Genomic DNA, 23,514 nt, shown 5'->3' on the forward strand with positions numbered 1-23,514 from the left:
TCCAGTTCAATGAATATGAACAGAAGTTTTCAGAAGAAGAAAGCAAAGCTTAGAGAAATGCAAATTTAAACTACTCAGTACCACCTTCACACCTATTTGACTGGTTAACATGACAGAAAGGGAAAATTGAGAAATGTTGGAGAGAATGGGGGAAAATTAAAACTTGAATTTTGTGAAGTGATCCAACCATTCTGTAGAACAATTTGGAATGACACCCAAAGGGCTATATAGCTGTCCCTTTGACCTAGCAATACCATTACTAGCTCTATATCCCAATGAGATCAAAGAAAAGGGGAAAGAACCTATTTATACAAAAGAAAATAGCTATAGCAGTCCATTTTGTGTTGGCAAAGAACTGGGAATTAAGAGGATGCCTATCAATTAGGGAACAAAAGCTGGACAAGTAATAGTAAATGATTGTGATGCAATATTATTATGCTATAAAAAATATTGAACAAGATGGTTTCCAAAAAACCTGGGAAGACTTTGATGAAAACATGCAAAGCAAAATGAGGAGAAACAGAACAGTGTACATGATATCATCAATATTATACGATAACCTACTGTAAGTTAGCTATTCTCAGCAATACAATAATCCATTACAATATGAAGGACTCATAATTAAAAAAAAATTGTACACCCTCAGAAAGAACTAATGAACTCTAAATAAAAACTAAAAGATACTTTTCTATGTTATTTTATTTTTCCAATTACATGCAAAGATAGTTTTCAGCATTCATATTTTAATAATCTTTTGAGTTTTACATTTTTCAACCGTCATCCCTTCTCTCCCCCTCTCCATGACAGCAAACAATCTGATATAGGTTGTATATGTACAATGATCTTTAACATATTTCCATATTAGTCATGTTGTAAAAGAAGAATTAGAACTAAAAGAGAGCAAAACATGAGAAAGAAAAAAACATAAAGGAAGTTTTAAAAAGTGGACAGAGTATGTCTGCATTTAGACTCCATAGATTTTTCCTCTGGATATAGATGTTATTTTCCTTAACAGTTCTCTCAGGACTGTCTTTGATCACTGAACTACTGAGGAAAACTGAGTCCATCAAAGCTGATCATTCCAAAATGTTGTTATTAATGTGTACAATGTTCTCCTAGTTCTGTTAACTACCCTCAGAAAAATCTTTCCAGGTTTTTCTGAAGTCCTGTCCATTCTTAATTTTTTACAAAATAATAATACTCCATCACATTCATATAACATAATTTGTTCAGTCATTTCCCAATTGATGGGTAACCCCTCAATTTCTAATTCTTTCCCCCTACAAAAAGCTGTTATAAACATTTTTGTACATGTGGCTCTTTTTCCCCTTTTTTATGGTCTCTTTGGGATAAAGAGTTAGTAGAATAACTGGACCAAAAGGTTTTATTGCACTGAAGTATAATTCCACATTACTCTCCAGAATAACTGGATAGTTCACAACTCCACCAGTGCATTAGTGTCTCAGTTTTCCTTCATCCCATCCAACATTGACTAAAATGACAAAAAAGAAAAATGACCAATCTGATAGATATAAGGTTGAACCTCAGAGTTGTTTTAATAGGACTATGGATAGCTTTAATTTCTTCAGAAAGATTATTTTTTTAATGGCTTTATCTCTATTTATTTATTTATGACTTCTATTGCTACATGGCAAACATGGAAATATGTTTTGCATGACCTCATTTGTATAAATGAAAGCAATTGTTTGCCTTATCTAAAGAAAGAGAAAATCTGGAACTCAAAATTTTTTAAAATGATTATTTAAAAATTTTAACATGGGGGCGGCTAGGTGGCGCAGTGAAAAGAGTACTGGCCTTGGAATCAGGAGTACCTGGGTTCAAATCTGACCTCAGACACTAAATAATTACCTAGCCGTGGGGCCTTGGGCAAGCCACTTAACCCCATTGCCCTGAAAAATGTAAAAAATAATAATAATTTAAAAAATAAATAAATAAATTTTAACGTGGAGAAAATGCTTAACAAAATAATTTTAATAATTTAAAAAGAAAACGCAAGGGCTTTCAAGTCAATTAGTATTTAAACCCAGGTCTAGGAATCCTACCATCACTACCCCTATGACTCCCTGACCTACAAATAACGCTAATAAATGTTTTTTTTTATTTGCTTGCTCTCCTTTCCATGTAATTTCACTCTCCTTCAGGAAATCATGTTATAAAATAATTTGGTTTCAGAAAGTGATCATACTCTTAAAAGTTATTAAGGATTACTTAAAGTTGGTGGAGAGAAGACAGAGTTCTAAAGTCTCCTTATCTTCCCATATAAATAATATGAAACAAGCCTCTTAACAGAAATTCAACTGACAAAATCCAGAAAGAAAAGTCAGGAGAAGAACATCTACCTCAGGATCTATCTTCCAAGATGGGGGGGTGAATCCAGGCCCAGAAGGCAGACTCTGTCTGGAGCACAGACCAGCGGAAAGCTTGGATCAGTGGATTAGCCCAATTAGCCACAGGACTGTCGCCCTGAGAACCAGACCAGCTTGATCAGGGGTGGGGCTAGAACCTGGTCTACCACCAGGGCTTGGGTCAACTAGAGAGCAGAGGCATCAGTGGCCGGGCTGGAGGGAGAGCTCCTGAGCAGGAGACTTGCAGAGAAGATTCCGGAGCCCCTGTGGTCAGGAGGAACTCCGAGTCCACATAGCCATTTCAGCTGAAGCCTGTCCCAGAACAAACACAATTACAGACTACCTCTGCCCCAGGCTAAGGCCAAGCAGGAGAACAACCTCCTCTGACAATAGGGAGAGTGATCACCTCACCCCAGGGTAGAGCCCACCTTTGATGGAAGACAAAAGTATTTAACAGCTTCAACCACTCCCTCTAGGCCCAGGGAGAGGGCCTCAATCAAGGTCACAGGCACTGCAGAGAAAGCAACCAGTAACCCCTACTGGCCAGATGGGGAGATTACTCTCAGCGACCAAAACCTCCAGCACCCTCTACTGGCCAGATGGAGATACTGAGCTCAGTAAGGAAAACCTCTAGCACAACCCACTGGTCAGTGAGAGATATTACACTCAGTGAATAAAGCCTCTAGGGATCCCGACACCAAACCCCTATGAATCAGCCCCTACCCAACACAAGGTTTTAGGAAAATGAAGAAAGGCTATCTATAGAAAAATTCTTGGAAGGAAAAGACACTAACTCAGAGAGACCTAGAACCTCCAAGGAGAATATGACCTGCTCTCCAGCACAGAAAGACTTTCTTGAAGAAAGAAGGAAGGTTAAAAATCAATAGGAAAATTTGGGGAAAAAATTTGGAAGAGAAAATTAACACCTTGCAACAAGAAAGCAATTCCCTCAAATCTTCAATTGGTCAAATGGAAAACTCTTATAAAAATAGAACTGAGCAATTGGAAAAGGTGTTGCAAAAACTAAATGAAGAAAATTCTTCTCTAAAAAGAGAATGGAGTCTGTGGAAACTTGACTTCATGAGACAGCAAGAGTCTGTTAAACAAAATCAAAAAAACATAAAAAATAGAAAAAATGTAAAATACCTCATCATAAAACAACTGACCTCTAAAATAGATCAAGAAGGGATGACCTGAGAATTACAGATATTCCTGAAAACATGGAAGAGAAAAAGAGCCTGGACTTACTATTACAGGATTTAGTGATGGAAAATTGCCCTGATATCATGGAAACTGAGGGCAAAATAGTTATTGAAAGAATACATCAATCCCCTCCAGAAAGAGATCCTAAAATGAAAACACCAAGGAATGTTAATGGCCAAATTCCAGAACTATCAGATAAAAGAAAATACTGCAAGCAGCCAGAAAGAAACAAATTAAATACCAAGGAGCCACAGTAAGGATTATATAAGACCTGGCTGACCTGGAATGAGATATTCTGAAGAGCAAGGGAGCTTGGAATGCAGCCAAGAATCCACTGTTCAGCAAAGCTGAGTCTTCTCTTTCAAGGGGAAAGATGGACATTTAACAAAATGGAAGACTTCCAACAATTGCTGAACATCAAACAGGAGGCTCAAGAGACACATAAAAACATTTTAAAAAAAAAAGGAGGGGGGTAATGAAAAAAACTGCTATCCAATAAGATGAAACTGACTATATCCAAGCATGGGAAAAAGATTCTCATAACTCTTGAGAACTGTAACTTTATCAGAGAGAATATACTTCCCCAGAAGTGATAGATACTCAGGATTTTCTATGACTTAGATAGAATGATTTAAAAACACTTCCTCCTTAAAAGGGGGGCCAGGAAGGAGATAGGAGGAGGGAGGGCACTGAATGGGGTAAATCTCATTAAATTAAGAGGTACAAAAGACCCACTGTAATAAAAGGGAAGCAGAGAGATGAGAAACACCTGAATCTTCCTCTCATTAGACTTGGCTTAAAGTTAACTTACAAACAGACTCAGTTAACTTAAAAAACATCTGACCTTTCAAGTATTAAAAGGGGAATAGGGGAGGAGGAGGATGGAGACAGGGAGGGAGGGAGAAAAGGAAACTAACAGAAGGAAGGGAAGGGAAAATGGAAAAAGGGAAAGGGGAAAGAAAGGGGAGGGGGTGATATAGGGGGGCAAACACACTGAAGGTGGCAGTATTCAGAAACAATATACTGGGGAAAACAGATAAAGGGGGGAAAAGGGGGGAAAATACAGAGAGATGATAGCATGGAGGGCAATGAAGAGTAATTATAACTTTGTGAGTGGGATGAATGCTCCCTTGAAATGTACCCAAATAGCAGGCTGAATTAAAAACAAGAATCCTACAATATGCTGCTTATGAGAAACTCAGTTGAAGCAGAGAGATACATATAGAGTAAAGGTAAAAGGTTGAAGCAAAATGTATTCAGCTTCAGCTGAAGTGAAAAAAGCAAGGGTAGCAATCTTTATCTCAGACAAAGTAGCTGCAAAAATAGATAGCTTTAAAAGAGATAAGGGGAAGGGGCGGCTAGGTGGCATAGTGGGTAAAGCACTGGCCTTGGGGTCAGGAGTACCTGGGTTCAAATCCGGTCTCAGAAACTTAATAATTACCGAGCTGTGTGGCCTTGGGCAAGCCACTTAAAAAAAAAAAAAAACTAAAAAAAAAAGAGATAAGGAAAGAAACTTTATCTTCCTAAAAGGTACCATAGACAATAAAGTGATTTCAATACTGAATATGCATGCAACCCAATTGAATAGCATCCAAATATTAGAGGAGAAGCTGAAAGAACTACAGGAACACCTAGACAGCAGGCAACAAAATTCTACTAGTGGGAGACGTCAACCTCATGCTCTCAGATTTATATAAATTGAATCATAAAATAAACAAGAAAGAAGTTAAGGATGTAAATAGATTGTTAGAAAACCGACATATGATAGACTTAAGGAGGAAACTGAATGGGGATAGAAAGAATATACCTTTTTTTTGCAGCACATGACACACAAAAATTGACCATGTACCATGGCATAAAAACCTAATAATCAACTGCAGAAAGGCAGAAATTACATTAAATTAAAATACATCTTTCTCAGATCATAATGTAATCATATGCAATATTGGGCCAGGCAGATATAAACCCAGAACTAATTGGAAACTGAATAACCTCATTTTAAAGAATGAGTGGATCAAGCAACAAATTATAGAAAGAATTAATTATTTCATCCTAGATAATGACAATAATGAAACAACATATCAAAACCTATGGAATTCACTCAAAGCGGCTGTCAGAGATTATATTATATCATTAAATGCTTAGATGAATAAAGTATAGAAAGAAGAAATCAATGAACAAAAATATGCAACTAAAAAAATTAGAGAAAGAACAAATTAAAAACCTCAATTACATATCAAAATTGAAATTCTAAAAATTAAAGGAGGAATTAATAAAAGCAAAAGCAAAAAACTATTGAATTAATAAATAAAAGCAAGAGCTGGTTTTATGAAAAAACCAAAAATATTGATAAACGCCTGCGCAATTTAATTTAAAAAAAGAAAGCAAACCAAATTGCTAGTATCATAAATGAAAAAGATGAACTCACCACCAATGAGGAGGAAATTAAAGTAATAATTCGTAATTATTTTCCCCAACTCTATGCCAATAAATTTGGCAATTTAAGTGAAAGGGACAAATACTTACAAAAATATAAGTTGCCCAGGTTAAATGAAGAGGAGATTAAGTACCTAAACAACCCTATTTCAGAAAAAGAAATTCAACAGGCCATCATTAAACACCCTTAGAAAAAATCTCCAGAGCCAGATGGTTTCACAAGTGAATTCTACCAAACGTTTAAGGAACAACTGGTTCCAATTCTATATCAACTCTTTGGAAAAATAGGGAAAGATGGAACTCTGCCTAACTCTATGACACCAATATGGTGCTGATACCTAAACTAGGCGTAGTTGAAACAGAAGAAGAAAATTATGATGAATATAGATGCCAAAATCTTAACTAATATCTTAGCAAAACAATTACAACAAGTTATCACTAGGATAATACATTATGACCAAGTAGGATTTATCCCAGGAATGCAGGGTTGGTTCAATATTAGGAAAACTGTTAGTATAATTAATTATATCAACAACAAACCTATCAGAAAATATATGATTATATCAATAGATGCTGAAAAAGCTTTTGACAAAATACAGCACCCATTCCTACTAAAAACACTAGAGAGTGTAGGGGGCAGCTAGGTGGCATAGTGGATAAAGCACCAGCCCTGGAGTCAGGAGTACCTGGGTTCAAATCCGGTCTCAGATACTTAACCCCGTTTGCCTTACCAAAAAGAAAAAAAAAACTAAAAAAAAAACCCACTAGAGAGTATAGGAATAAATGGATTGTTCCTAAGAATAATTAGTAGTATCTATCTGAAACCATCAACAAGCATTATATTCAATGGGGAGAGGCTAGAGGCATTCCCCAATAAGATCAGGGATGACACACGGATGCCCATTATCACCACTACTATTCAATATTGTATTAGAAATGTTAGCTTCAGCAATAAGAGAAGAAAAAGAAATTGAAGGAATTAGAATCGGGAAGGAAGAGACAAAACTCACTCTTTGCAGAAGATACGATGGTATACCTAGAGAATCCCAAGAAATCATCCAAAAACCTACTGGAAACAATTAACAACTTTAGCAAAGTTGCAGGATATAAAATAAACCCTCATAAATCCTCAACTTTTCTATATATGACTAGCAAGATACAATAGAAAGAGCTAGAAAGAGAAACCCCATTCAAAGTAACCTCAGACAACATAAAATACCTGGGAGTCTGCCTGCCAAGGCAGACTCAGAAACTCTTTGAAAACAATTACAAAACACTTCTCACAAATAAAATCAGGTTTAAATAACTGGGCAAACATCATCTATTCAAAGATAGGTCAAACTACTATAATAAAAATGACGATTCTACCAAAACTAAACTACATATTTAATGTCCTACCAATCAAAATTCCAAAAAATTACTTTAATGAGTTAGAAAAAAGTGGTAAGTAAATTCATATGGAGAAATAAAAAGTCTAAGAATTTCCAACGATTCAATGAAAAACAGTGCAAAAGAAGGGGGCTTAGCCCTACCAGATCTAAAATTGCATTATAAAGCATCAGTCATCAAAATTGTCTGGTACTGGACAAGAGGAATGGACCAGGTCAATAGCAGGAAATGATTATAGTAATCTGTTGTTTGATGAACCCAAAGAGTGCAGATATTGGGATAAAAACTCTCTCCTCCATAAAAGCTGCTGGGAAAACTGGAAGTTAGTATGGAAGAAACTTAGATTAGACCAACACCTCACACCCTATACCAAGATAAAACCAAAGTGGATACAGGATGTAGACATAAAAAAAATATTAAAAGCAAACTAGAAGATCAAGGACTAGTTCACCTGTCAGATCTTTGGAAAGGGAAGCAGTTGATGACTAAGGAAGAGATGGAGAACATCACCAAAAACAAACTAGATGATTTTGATTACATTAAAAAGCTTTTGCACAGACAAAAATCACTGTAACCAAGATCAAAAGAAATGTTGTAAACTGGGAAACAATTTTTACAGCTAGTATTTCTGACAAAGGATTCATTTCTAAAATATATAGAGAACTGAATCAAATTTAAAAAAAAAAAATTCCCCAATTGACAAATGGTCAAAGGATATGCAAAGGCAACTTACAGATGAAGCGATTAAAGAGATCCATAATCATATGAAAAATTGCTCTAAATCATTACTTATTAGAGGAATACAAATTAAAGCATCTTTGAGGTACCATCTCACACCTCTCAGACTGGCCAATATGACCAGAAAGGACAATGATCATTGTTGGAAGGGTTGTGGGAAATCTGGGACACTAATACATTGTTAGTTGAGCTGTGAACTCATCCAACCTTTCTGGAGAGCAGTATGGAACTATGTCTAAAGGGGAACAAAAATGTGTATACCCTTATACCCTTTGATCCAGCAATACCACTACTGGGTCTATGCCCTGAAGAGATCATGAAAAATGGTAAAAACATCACTTGTACAAAAATATTCATAGCAGCCCTGTTTGTGGTGGCAAAGAATTGGAAATCAAGTAAATGTCCTTCAATTGGGGAATGGCTTAGCAAACTGTGGTATATGTATGTCATGGAACACTATTGTTCTATTAGAAACCAGGAGGGATGGGGAATTCAAGGAAGCCTGGAGGGACTTGCATGAACTGATGCTGAAAAGATGAGCAGAACCAGAAAAACCCCAACAACATAGGGGTGATGATCATCAACCTTGATGGACTTGCTCACTTCAACAGTGCAACAATCAGGGACAATTTGGGGCTGTCTGCAATGGAGAATAACATCTGGATCCAGAGAAAGAACAGTGGAGTTTGAACAAAGAACAAGACTATTACCTTTAATTCAGGAAAAAACCTGATATCTTATTGTCTGATCTTGCGATCTCTTTTACTTTATGTTTCTTCCTTAAGGATGTGATTTCAATCTCATCACATTCAATTTGGATCAATGTATACCATGGAAACAATGTAAATGGCAAATTGCCTTCTGTGGGTAGGGGGGTAAGATTAGGAGAAAAATTGTAAAACTCAAAATAAAAAAAATCTTCAAAATAAATTTAAAAGGGGAAATAAATACAAAGAAATAAAACTATTTATTTTAAATATTTATAATTTTATTAATATTTCTTTATAATAAATATAAATACAAAATAAATACTATGCCAACCTTTTCATAAGGAAAAAACCTTGTTTATGTGGGTTATAACTATCAACATTTATCACATTAAAAATTAAAACCTACTATCATTATTATTATTATGAAATTAGATCTGACCTTGCAGTCCCCCTCCTCAAAAGGTCTGGAGTCCAGGGAGGGGGAATTCTTCTCAAGATTCATCTTAGGAAAAAAAGAGGAAAGAAGAAAAAGTGCTTAGACCCAAGAGCAAGAGCCTTCCCAATGTATATCAAAGTTGGAACTAAGGTACTCAAGTCAGACTTTGTACTCTTCAGATTCCTTTCTTTCTTCCATCCCAATACAGGTGGCAAAGGAAAGGAGGCAGCCAAAGAGGAATAAGAATTATAATTACCAAATAGCAAATTTATGTTTTCTGACATATTCTATATTATTTTAGAAGAAAGCAAGGAATGAAAGGAAGGAATGGAAGAAAGGAAAGAGGGAGTGTTTCTTAAGTGCCAGATTTTGTGCTAAGGGATTTTCAAATATTTTTTCGTATTATTCTCACAATACCCCTAGGAATTAGGTACAATTATGTTCCCCTTTGTTGGGAAAACTGAGACAGTGGTTAAGTGACTTATCCAGGGCCACATAACAAGCAAAGAATTGGGGGGGGGGGGAATACAAGAAAAATGTTTGTTGTCCTGAAATGTACCTGGAAAAATAGGTAAAAATACCCAAATAAAATGAGTTTTCAAGTATTCTGTTTATGCTATACTAAAATCTGAATAGATTTTAGTAAATATTTAAAAGTGTTACTGTAGTTTAAAAACACATGGCTCTGCAAATTTAATATAAAATGTCAATAAAGACAGATTAATAAATCATCAAATGACTGAATTAAGACATGCAGTTTCAAAAGGACAGGATTATTTCAGCTACAATATCAAAATAGTCTTACTTTTAATGAAAAGATATACTAAAACAAATTTCAGAAGTCTCTAGATATAATCAAATCAAATCCAACTGCAAAACTCAATTCCTCACAGAAGTTTATAATAAAACTAATCACAAATAATTTTAATAGGAAAATATATCTTACAAGGGAGATAAACAAAAGCAATAGATAAATAACCTATGTTGATGACTGATTTAATTAAAACTGGTTATTCTTAATCTAAAGGAACATATAAATACCCTAATAGGGCAGAAACCTTACTTAGCACATAAATGCTTTTCATTCAATCTTTGTGACTGATTCTGCAAGAAATGAGACCTTAAAATCACCAAATAAGGAAGCAGTCTTACCAGACACTAAATGAAACAAAGACAGAGAAGACAACTGGACAAGTGCTATAAATCAATGAAGTTTTTGGTATTCTTAGAAAGGGGTACTGATAACTTAGTAGAACCTGCAAGTGTTACCTACAATCAGCCAATTATACAATCTCAGATGAACACCTACCTCAAAGGAGTGGAGAGGATAAAATGAGATAATATATATAAAGAGCTTTTCAACCTTTAAGGGTTGTAAAATTTTTAACTATTATTATCTCTTACTAATACTATATTATATTCCTGTTGAGATCAACAAGATGAGATGAACCTGGAACTCAAACTAACCTACTGTCCCAAAACCACACAACAAACCACTAAATAAGTTTATATAATAAAGATAACCTGAATCCCAGAGGACATGACTTGGGACCAAAGCTAAGATATCTGAAAAAGTATCACTAATAACTCATTTAGATATTACATGGGATTCACAATAGCGTTCTTAGAGAATTCAAAAGGAATAATTATAAGAATTATCATTCCAGCAACCTACCTTCCCTCTCTTCCAAAAACCATTAAAATATGTAGTCTTCATGATATACAACTACGGCATGCCTAATATACTTTAAAAGTTAAAATCCTAAAATAAGTCTATTACAAAAACTATCATCAGAAATGAAAACAAAAGAATGTGATAATATACTACTCTTTGAATTAAACACAGATTTAGAAATAAATGAGATCATAGAGATTAGTGTATCACACTCTCCAACTTCACAGATGAGGAAATTGAGACCCAGAGAGGCTAAGTCATTTTTTTAAGTGGTATGAAGCATTATAGAACTTCAGATATGTATGAAACAATTTTCATACTCAGATCTCCCTAATCCCAAGGCTCATTTCCTATGATAACAACAAAAGAAAAAAGCAATCTTTCATGTATTTGACAAAGATATATTGAATGCCCACACTGAACAAGGACAAAAGATATAATGGAACTTACAAAGAAGGCAAAATCAGTGAATCCCAAGGGTTTGCTTTCTGAATAAAACCTTAAGAAAAAAAATTAATCCTTAAATATTTAATTGACCAAAACAGTAATAAAAAAATCCTTAATCCTCAACACCATAAGAGCACTTAAGAAAAAAAGATCCCCTAAAAAGTTTGTCACTTAATTGCATTTAGAAATCTAAGTTTTAATAAATGTATGACTAAAGAGACATAAAATAAGAAGCATTCTCATGAAACTGACCTGTTCTGATTGAGTTCTTATAGTTTATTAAAATCTGACACAGAAATATGTCTTCTCAAAAGCAAATAAGCAAAAAAATAATTTTTAAAAAAGCAAATAAGCCAATTTACTGATTTACCTAAAAATAAGGTGGGTTAAAGATCTAAAAATAAGTATGATTAACTCCATAACCTAAATATGCAAAAATGGGGTTTTTAATGTCATTAAACATATGAAACTGACTGAAGCAAATTATCCCCAAAAATGCTTCCTGTAGAACTGACAGTTTAATAAAATCTGATTTCCAACAGTTTCACATATTGGCGAAGCATATATCTACCATTCTTTTAACTTTAGGGCATTAAAGTAATATTAGATGAACACAAGAATTTAAATAGCCTTGCAGTTTGAATTAGTAATAATAAAATATGCTAGTATTGCACAGAACCCAGTCTATAGCTTAGAAAATAATCTAATTAGTTATGAAACACAAACATACAGTTTCATTTATAGATTTTTTACAAGATTTATTTCACCTGGGTCACCTGAGGTTCACCACATCATGTTGGGGGTTTTTCCTTTTGTTTTATCTTACCAGATGAATATACTTCAGGGATCCAAAACTGCATTTTAGCAATATTGCCAATTATGTTCAAAAAACAAGTTAACAAGTATTTATTGCGCATTTCTCCTCCTGCTCAGAGCAATATGATATGTCTATATATATGGACTTGTCTTCCCCTCCATTAGAATGTAAGCTCACTGACAGTAGAGATTGTTTCATTCTTTGTACTTATATTCCCCAACAATAAGCAAAGAGTCTGCCACATAAATACTGGAGTGATTGATTGATAATCCATGAGATCCACTGGTATTCACAAAAAAAAAAATTCAAGAATATAAAAAGAAGTCTTTCACCAAGTATAATTAATGGACACCCTGTGAAGGCTTTATGAAGAATACATATAAAAGCATTACGTTTCTCTGTGTGTGTGTGTGTGTGTGTGTGTGTGTGTGTGTAAAGGTGTGGGTGGTTACAATCTTCACCACTGGAGGGCGCAAACATTGTTGAAATAACATACTATCAAGGATATTAGTATTAAAAATGAAGTACATTGAGTGTTACAAATAAAGTTTTTCATTTCATTCATTTTCTTGTGAAATAAAGGGGTGACTCTTAAGAACTTCAGAAAGATAATTTTCTAATATATAAAAACTAAAATGTTAAAAAAAAACACTCCATATAAACCAAGTTGCTATTCTTAGTATTTCTTTTAAAGTTGTTTTTTAAAAAAGCAATGTACACTCTTCCACAATCAGTAGGAAAAAAAACACAGAAGTGAGCAAACCATACCTTTGAGGAAAGATTACCTAAGTCATGGACTAATTTGTTTTGTGTGCCTGGGCCTTCCCTATAAGTGATGGGGAAAAATTAATATTTTTTCAACAATTATCCCAGGATAAACAATCTTTAATTCTCAGGGTCATATTCCTCTGCTTGAATCAACCATATAATTGTAATGATCACTGTCAATGCAATAGTTTCACATACAGTAAAAATGTTGATTTTATGTTTCCCCTTATCCTTCTTTCAATGAATTTCTTTTCTCTTAGGGACATATTCTCAGTAAGAAACACCGAAATTTGAAATCATGCAATATAATGATCTCCTCAGGTGCTAGGCATTTTTCATCAAGTTTTCATATTCAAAAATATTCTTCTTCATAAGGTACCTGATATCTTCCCAAAGCACCAACTTTTCTGGCTCAATCTTAAAAAAAAATGCTTTAATTGGAAGTAGCTAAATTTAGTGGCAAATTACTATTTAATAAAAGCATTCCTTTTGTGGTTGTCTTTCTATTTAATAATATAATCTCAATCATTTAACACAACTTTATTTTTACATACCATTTTCAATTGCCAATGTTTTAAAATTCAATAAAGGAACTTCAAAGGAAATAATGAGCAGCATTAAAAATTTACTTCAGTTTACTGTACCTAAATAGATGAAATAAAAAATTATACAATTTTTGATACGGAAACAATTTCCACTCATTTTATGAACCATCATGTTAAGGTTTTCTTGAGGTCTGACACCCCATACTCCACAGAATGCATTAGGTTGTTGGGAATTTTTTTTTTCATTAGCATGACTATAGATTAAAAAAACAAAACACAGTAGTATTTCTGGTGGGAAAGAGCTAAATTCACATTTGTATGTTCATGGGATTGCTGTAGTGAAGGCTTACTAGAGAGGGGCAGCTTGGGACCAGGCTAGTTTCTAACCTTAATAAACTAACAATGGTTTTGAAAATCTATTTAAGGTTTTGAAACTTTGATGGTTTTCAAAAACACTCTATCCTGTGGTATGAATACTATTCTTCCTTCCACAAGAGTTTTACAATCTTCTATGGTTTGAGAAAATGTATAGATATATATATATAAAATTTAGTTATTTATTTATTTACTAGCTGTGTAATCCTGGGTAAGTCATACTTCATTTAACTCTCTCAGCCTTACTATCTTCATCTGTAAAACAAGGTTGATGATAACAATAGCACCTACTTCAGAACTGTTGTGAAGATGAAATGAGATAATATATGTAAAGCCTTTTACAAACCTTTAAGCACCACATAAATGTTAGTATCATTATTTATTATTTAATCATAGCAAATTAAAATCTGTAATCAAAATAAGAAATAGCATTCAATGGGGGGGGAATCAGACTTAAAGCATCTTTAAACCATCGGTTGACAGATAACTATATTTAATGAAAGTGAACAAACAAGGTTTGATTTACAGCAAAGAATAAAGAACAAAAACAGTTCCTAAAATAAATTTAATTTAATCATTATGAAAGGGAAATGGAGCTCTTACAAGGAAACTTCAGTTACCTAGAAATGCATTTGGAAAATGTGTATTTTCCCTAGAAGATCCTACAACAGAGAATTGTTTCTTGTTAATGAGTCTTTAGAAGGCTTTTAGTCTTGTCCCAGGTTTCCTCTCTGTATAACTGGTTGGGAAGCATATGTATATGCCTTTCTCCTTCCAAACTATACTAAAGACTACACTAGAGGATCCTTCCCAACTTTTTACCATTTGTTAACAGATCAGATAAAAAAAACAAGTTGTAAGAAGGGACCAAGCTAAGGTCTTGCTGGATGGGAAAAGAAAAAAAAAATTGATATTTCTTTAAAAGAAGAAAAATTTGCAAATAACAGTTATTACACTACCCAATTACATTCCCAAAAGAAGGGAAATGAGATCCAAATGAAAATATAATTATGAGTCTGAACTAAAGTTCTTAGTAAGGGGCAAAGGTTAAAGGAATAATGCTATATATAAGTTGGGGAGTGGGGGTGGGGGGATGGGGAGGACCACAAAGTAATCTCTCTATAGATTTCAGATAGTATATGCAAAACTGTGATCTTGGTCTACTTATACCTACATAGGTGATGCATAATTTTAGAAAAGAAATATAAGCATTTTTATAAAAGTATATAGAGGCCATGAGCCAGAAAGAAGTTGGTCTGCTTTCATAAATGAAATGGTTCATGGAATTAATCCCAAAAGATAGTAGCTATTTAGGGACTTTAGTCTTTCTAGGTAGAATTGAGTTTTCAAATCAAAAACTAAAAAAATTTCTCTAGAGGAAAGGAGAGTTAGAGAAAGCAGAATTATACTTGATTAACAGTGTATTCAGATGATGTCTTAATTGGTTTTGAAAGAAATTATTTAATAAATAAATATCTGCTGAACTGAAATGGAATACAATTTTCAAAAGAAATTAGGATAAGTTCTGAAGCTAGGTTAGTATTTCAGGATGTTGGTATAATACACCATTTCTGTTCCTTCTAGGTTAGGTTAACCAGTTTCTACAAAGAAGAGGTGATGATCTAAATGTATGGAGACATAGTGGGATCAATGGGAGGATATTCAGGTGGATGAGGAATATAACACCCCAATTGGGGACCTAGATGTCTTAATTGTGATGTCTTAACAATAATAAAGAGGCACAATGAATAAGAATCTCACCTGTAAATTTTTAAGAACTACATGTTCTTCCTTACAAGAGGAGAATTATCTCTTATTTAGCATATTACTGTTTAAAAGTCCTTTCTACACAATAATAGTTATCCCAATCCTGTTACTTACTACTTGTGTAACAGCCCACAATTTATCTAATGTGATGAGGTTGGAATAAATGATTTCTAAAATACTTTTCAGTTATTAAATGTTATGTTCCTGTAAGTCAGGTAGTGCAAGTTTCATTTTATAGGTCAAAATGAGTTGGATTTTGTCATACAAGAAAAAACCACCTTGCTTTTCGTGATTTTCACCACTCCCATCCATCTTCTTTTTTATGTGCCCCAGTTTTCAATTATGCAAATACCCCTTTATCAAAATGATCCAAGCTTCATGCCCAGTTTGGAAAAGATTTCATAATGAGAAGAATTCAAGTCTTTGCACTGGTTTTTTCCTAATCTCTTCCAAGATCTTAGGAAAAGAGAACAAATTACCCAGAGCAGAAAGCTGTTAGGATAAGCAGAGGATAATGGAGAAGGGAACTATATTAGGGAAAGGGAAGAATTTAAAAGTAAGAGAAATAATAAAAATTGAAGCCAAGAAAGTCACTTTTAATCCCAGATTCAGTTCAAGCAAGTATAAAATTCATTACATCAAAGTTCTCTCCTTTAACTACAGAAACTTGAATCTTGGCCTTATCTACACTGCAAAGAATGTTCTGAATGGTGAATACTGAATACTCTGAATTCATTATATCATTAGAGAAGAAATTAAAGGACACCATGTATCAGCTTCAAAAGCATAAATGTTCTACTGAGGTAGGGTGCAAAATATGTCCACATTTGGACTTTTTCTAACTGATTTGCAGAGAACCAAAACAACTTTAAAAACTTCCAAGTATAAGTTTACCTGATCACTTCTATGACTGTAAGAATTAAGTTGAAGAATATGGGGAAATGATAGAAGTTTCTTAGGAAGGAGTTTGGCCTAACAAATGATAAAAGTAAACCCAGAAAGAATAAGAAGAGAAAAAGCTAAAGAACCCAATTCTTACAGGAAAAAAATCCCCAAGATCAACCACCCAGTGCTTCTGCCTCTTATTCAACAGGAAGAAAAAGGTATGCATAGAAGTGAAAGAAAACTGGATAAGCCCAGAAGGGGAGGATTCTCAGTAGTGTCATAGGGGTCTTTTCTCTCTTCACAATAAGCTCTCAGGATACAGCCTAGGGGACTGAACAAAGTCCGATGTCGAAAGGAAAATGTAGTCTCTCTCTGCAGCAGTATCACAGTTGTCACCTGAACATTTTAAGGCAAACTGATCTCTAGTCAACTCTGAAGATCCAAGGGAACAAAGAGAAGAAAATGGGGATAGAGGAGAAAATAGGGATGGGGGAGGGCAGGAAGGCAGGAGGGAAGAGAATCAATCAGAAGAGCCTAGAATAGTCTAAAAAAAAAAAAGACTAACAAACAATAAGCATTTTCTCCCCAACTGGAACAGGACAGAAAAATGAAGAATAACTAAAACAGATAAAATTGACTGAAGAGAAAAAAAAATTTCAACAAGAATTATTTCTATGAACAAACACATCACAACAGAAGAAACCTGAGTCAAAATCCCCTAAGAAAGATAAAGAGATCAAATAAATTCTATTTTTTTTCAAATGGAAGACTTTTGAAATGACTCAAAATTGAAATCAAGAAAGGTTTTTAAAAAAAGGGCAAAGAAATAAGGTCGGAAATCAAAGTCCTTAAAGGAAAAAAAGTCCCATGAGACTCATGAGAGACTAAAAACTTAGAATGATAAAAAAAAAAAACAGGGACACCACATAGTAATAGCTCACATTTATAAAGTGCTTTAATGTTTACAAAGTGCTTAACATATTATCTCATTTTAGCCTCTTAAAAAGAATATAACTGAAAAAGAAGAAATTTTGAGGTTGAAGTAAAAGCAATAAAAAAAAAAAAACACGAGAGTTCTAACAATTTATGAAGAACCTACACAGAAAAGTCAACCCGAAATATTGGAAACAGCAACAGAGAATACACAAACACACACAAAAAAAATGAAAACTCGCACTAAAATCAGCCAAGTCAAAAGCTTAGCCACCTTCATATTCTGAAGAATCAGATCACAAAAGCACAGTTACCTTGGCCTCTCAGACCCATATCCAATCAGTCATCAAGTTTTATTGATTTTACCTTCATAATATATCTTATATATTCCCCCTTGTCTCCTTTAACACTGCAAACCACAAGTATCAAGACCACTGCAATAGCATTCTGCTTGGGTGTCTGGATTCCATTCCATCCTCCACTCAGTTATCACTGATCTTCCCAAAGTGAAGTCAAAAGATTTAGATATCAAGGACCTTAAGAACCACCTATCTAATCTGCTATCTCTAATATATTCTTTCTTCCCTAAGGATATGTTTTTTATCTCAATACATTCAATTTTGATGTATGCATTATCATGGAAACAAACATAAAGACTATCAGATGGTCTTCTGTTGGGGGAGAGGGAAGGAAGGGGGGGAAATTGTAAAATTCAAAACCTTGCAAAAAATGATTGGCAGAAATTGCTATTGTATATAATTGGAAAACAAATAAAATATTTACATAAAAAAGAATCACCTAAGGCCAACTTCCTCATTTTAAAGATAAGGAAACTGGGGCCTTAAATGTTACTAATGGATTTGCCCATGATCACAAAACTGGGCAGAGTCAGGATAGGATCCAAGTTCTTGGATTCAAAATTCAGTAATCTATTCACTGTACCACATCATGTGATTCCTCCTTGCTCTGAACTTCTAAGGCAGTTTGTATTCTGGTATTTTTTTTAGGTTTTTGCAAGGCAATGAGGTTAGATGGTTTGCCCAAGGCAATTACCCAAGGCCACACAGCTAGATAATTATTAAGTATCTGAGGCCAAATTTGAACTCAGGTACTCCTGACTCCAGGGCTGGTGCTCTATCTACTGTGTACACCTAGCTACCCCTGTACTCTGGTATTTATCAACTACAACCTTATATTATATGTATTTGCAAACTTTTCATCTCTGTATCCACATTCTCCCAAATAAAATCTCTGAAAGCAGTAGAACAAAAAAGCAGTAGGTATGTTTTAATCTCAATTCTATTTACAAAAGAATACAGCAAAGTTTTTTACAGTAAAATAAATGTGCTACAAAACTATTTTTAACTGAATTCCACTATTTTTTCCTATTGAACTGATTTTTATGAACACTCCTGATTATTTATCCATATATATTTTGCTAGCTATTTATATATAATTTATAATTTATATAGAATTCCAATTTCTAAAGATATATATATATATATATATAATTTATCTGTCTGTTTATGCATAAATACACACATGAATTTAAATTTTTTTTTCACTAGCCAACCTTTTACTTAATTTAAATTCTCTTATTTGGAAAAAGGCTTTAATCCCCAGCACAAGACACCATACAATCAAATACTCACTAACCAAATGAAACTGAATTGTACTTCAGGTTATGTATTCAACAAAGGAGAAATGTGAATAAAAATTAATGTGTATCTGGGAAAAGAGCATAAATTATTGTTGCCTACAAGTTTTAAAAATTCTCTTCAAGGATGCTGATTTCCACCATCAAAAAGAAAGTACAGGTATTCATTGTAAAGCTATATTCTGACATTTAATACCTAATTATATTGTATCTTACCCTCCTGAAATTCTATGATTTTATTCAATGCACTCTGAATCAGAATTTCTATAATAAAGTTAAATATTTTGAAAAAGGTGAAGAAATATAGTCTCAGTACATGCTTTAAAATGCTTAGATAACAGTCAGGAGTTGCCAGTTTTAATCCAGGTAAAGATATTCAAACTACCTTTTCCTTTTAAAAAAAATAAAACTACTTTTTATAAAATGAATAATCTCAAGTACATACTCTATGCAAAGAATTCTTTTAGATAGTGTGACAAATGGGAAACAAGAATGACTTGCTGTTTATGCCTTCAGAATTTATAATCGAGTAGGAGAACATTAGTCTGAGATTCATACCCCTATCATATCCTTTCATATCTTTATACTTCAAAATTAATAATGGAAAAAAAGCAAATGAGAAGAATCTATGTAAAGATTGTATAAAGAACTGTTGCAGATTGATAAATTTCTAATATTCCAATGATGGTGGTGCTATTCTCATCACCAGAAGAGACTGCTCTGAGTTTCAATTCTAAAGTCCTATTCTCAAACATAGGTAACTCAGTCATAATAATCCTCTCAGGCATTAGATCTTGATATATTAAGTACATTCCTCAGAGAAATGCTTTCTCTGGGTACTATGTTCAGACATTTTTAACCTTTAAGATGATAAACAACAAAATATGACTGCAAATGTTTCTAGCAGAATAGCTGAAAGCATCTTTTTTACTTAAAATCAAATTTTACATTGAACTTTATAACATAAACTAGCTAGCAGCTCTAGCTGTTTGGAAATAAACAAATATAAAGATAATTGAAATATTTTCCTTGGGAAAACAGTATAATAACTAAATCAGTTATTTTTTCCTCCCAGTACAAAAAAAAAATGTATGTCTATGTTAACTGCTGAAGTTGAGGGGGCGGGGAGGGAGATAAATCCTTAAAGGATACATTAACTTACAAAGCAAAAACCTTAAAGTAATACAAAAATAATAATAACAAATAAAATCTCCAAACCCTCAATTTATAGGATAGCTACCTCTGAGGAGTGAGAATCTGAAGACAGAGAATTCTTTTCAAGTTGAATGACAGTAATGGTAAAAGTCCTCTAGAAATGAAAGTCAGGAAAGAGGCCTAGGTGGGACTGCTCTACAAATTACTCTGATCATCATTTTCCTCATCTCTAAAATGGGAATATTAATATTTGCAATACATATCTCAGAGATGAGAGGATCAAATGAGAAAATGTCAAAAAAGCATGTTGAAAAGTTTTAAAGCATTATTAATTATTATTATTATTATTATTATTATTATTATTATTATTATTAGTCCAACAAGGATTATGACATTGTTAAGACCAATTCATCGATTAGATCCAGAATTAATCTGAGAAATCATCTAACCCAGCACCTACATTATACAGATGACGGAGTCCCAGAAAAGTGAAGCAGCACATCAAGTCACTCATTAAGGTTTGCAATATGCTTTATTTACATACAATATTTCAGTTGATTCTTTCAATTGCCCTATGAAGTACAGGTCATTATTATTTCCATTTTACAGATAAGAAAAATGAAGTTAACTTGTCTGGGGTCACCAAGTTAGTTAAGTGGTTGAGGCAGCTGGATATTAGGTTTTTCTGCCTCTGGTTCCAGAGCTCTACCAACACAAGCTGCAACATCACTAGTATTAAGTACAGGTCGGAATTCAAACTTGATCTTCTAATTCCAAATCCAGTATGAAGCAACCAGGTGGCTGGAATCAGGAAGTTGTAACTTCAGGTCTAGTCTCTGACATTAACTAGCATTAATATGAAAATGGAAATAAATAAACATATGGATATGTTTAACTCATTTTTAAGTATTTAGAAATAGGTTAAACTAAGTTCTCAGGGTGGGCTTAATATTGAGGAAAAGAATGCTGATGCCAGGGGTCAGGAATGGTCAACCTTTGGAGCCCTTTCTTGTTCTCTGGTATAAATTTTTCTGCCTGCCTCAAGTTTCTTCATCTGGGGATTGGGGATAACAATAGCACCTACCTCCCAAAATTATTATGGGGATAAAAAGAGAATGTCTGTAATGTGCTTTACAAACCTTAAAGCTGTATAAATGCTGGCTATTTTTTTGTTTTTTCAGTACAATACCATTTTACTGAAACCATTTTTATGTGAGCTTATTACTTCCAAACTGTACACAATAATTCTAAGTATTGATAAAATGGTTTTTAAGTAGAAAACTTAGTTTAATAAACAGATGTCTCATTTGTAATTAGTAGCATACATTTGCATGCTGAAGTCTGCCAAGCCCAGGATATACTGAATTAGCACAAATTTTGCATTCGGTATTCTAATAGACAACTCTTACTGTAAGAAAAAAGTTTACTTTATTTGTTATATGTTACATATGGTTGGAATTAAGGCTGCCCTACTCAAAAACAATTTCCACAATCAGGAGAGTTTAGAGGATTTCAGCACACTAATGTGGGCTAAGTAGCAATCAAACTGGAAAACTAGCTCTAAGTTATTTTCAAATATAAGAGTTACTAAGGTGGGAGAACCGAATTATACCAAGATCTTTAATCCTGAAACACACCCCTTATACTTGCCCATCTCTGTGGTGTATGTACTCATACACCACACACACACACACACACACACACACACACACACACACAGACATCCTTCTCCCCTTCCCCTCCCCCACCTCTCCTCCTTGTCCTCTCTCAGATTTCATTTAATGGTACAATGTTCAGTACAATGAGCAAATGAATGCTACCTCTCTCCCTCTCTCTCCTTCCCTCTCTCCCTCTCTCTCCTTCCCTCTCCCCCTTCCCCTCTCCCTCTCTAATTTCATTTAATGGTACAATGTTCAGTACAATGAGCAATGCATGCCTCCTCTGAAGTTTCCCCTCCAGCAGTGGTAGACCCTTCTGACCTTACAATATAACAGGGAGAGGAATATAAGTTTAGAAGCAATTATCTGTTTTATCTGAGGGCTCGTATTTTGTTTTCATAAGCTCAGAGATCAGAGAACAAGAAAAGGCTCGAAAGGTTGACTATTCCTGACCCCTAGCATCAGCATTCTTTTCCTCAATATTAAGCCCACCCTGAGAACTTAGTTTAACCTGTTTCTAAACACTTCAAAATGAGTTAAACATATCCATATGTTCATTTATTTCAATATTCATATTCACTACATGGCTCAGGAAATTGTATGTGAAATATTTTCTATTTTTAGCTCATAGCTCTCAGATAGAGAGCATAATTTCTTCTCTCCTCTATATACAGGATGATAGATTTAGACCTGGAAGAAACCTTAGGTCTCTTATGTAACTATGAAACAATACAATTTTCCATGAACTTTTTTCCCCCAGATCACAAAAATTTTATTTAATCAGTCTGTCTTTCTATACTGTAAATCAAAATTGCAATTCACTTTATCATTTCTGATGTCCTTGTGTAAACTTGGTCTTCTTCATATATAGTTCCAATTTTATCAAAGTGTGATTCTATTGAATTTTTATCATTTTTTTGTGCTGTTATACTTATTTGTTTTCAACAAAATAGCCCTTATAAACATGAAACTTACTGGTTCTCCAAGAGTAATTTTGTAGCAGAGAAACGTGGGTATAAGGGGATGAAGAGATCAGTCAGAGGCAAACTTTGTAAATCTGTTCTTCCTTTATTATCTAATTTAGGCCACATCTGAAGGCCTGACCTTCAACCTGATTTGGATTGCATTGTCTTTTGGTGGGGCTGCCAGGGACCAGACTCTGGAAACACCCAAGACCACCCAAAAGAGACCCCTCCCCAAAAGGCAAAATCTCCAATGTGAGACTTGGGTCACTCCCAGATCACCACCCCTCCCATGGACTCTGAGGGAGAATTTAAGGAGATAAAAGAAGGGGCTCCCTCTCTTTGACCTTCCAGCAATCCACATGATCTATTCTTCTTAACTTTCCTATTACCTTTTTTATATGTTGTAACTTCTTTTAATAAATCTCTATCTTCTTTCTAAAACCTGTATTCCCTAGTCTGAGTTGTGATTCATCGAAGGGCAGTTATCGAACTCAAGAAACAAGCCAGGGGCTACAGTTTTATGAATTTCTATCTTGTATGCTACTTTACTAAAATAACAAATCCTTGATGCTACAGCTTTCTAAGTGTT

General features: G+C 34.0%; 1 protein-coding gene and 1 long non-coding RNA gene across 2 annotated transcripts in view; both read right to left on the reverse strand.

The window, feature by feature from the left end:
* The window catches only part of FUT8 (fucosyltransferase 8), a 268,893-nt gene extending 258,885 nt beyond the window's left edge, over nucleotides 1–10,008 (reverse strand). Inside the window, exon 1 of the mRNA XM_074236102.1 lies at nucleotides 9,282–10,008. The gene's annotated coding sequence lies outside the window, so the exon portion shown is untranslated. The remainder of the gene's footprint in view (nucleotides 1–9,281) is intronic.
* LOC141522575 (uncharacterized) overlaps nucleotides 1–23,514 on the reverse strand; it is a 369,684-nt gene that overhangs the window by 273,630 nt on the left and 72,540 nt on the right. The gene's annotated exons all lie outside the window — the stretch shown is intronic.

Source organism: Macrotis lagotis, chromosome 4 (genome assembly GCF_037893015.1).
Source record: "Macrotis lagotis isolate mMagLag1 chromosome 4, bilby.v1.9.chrom.fasta, whole genome shotgun sequence".
Lineage (NCBI taxonomy): Eukaryota > Metazoa > Chordata > Mammalia > Peramelemorphia > Peramelidae > Macrotis > Macrotis lagotis.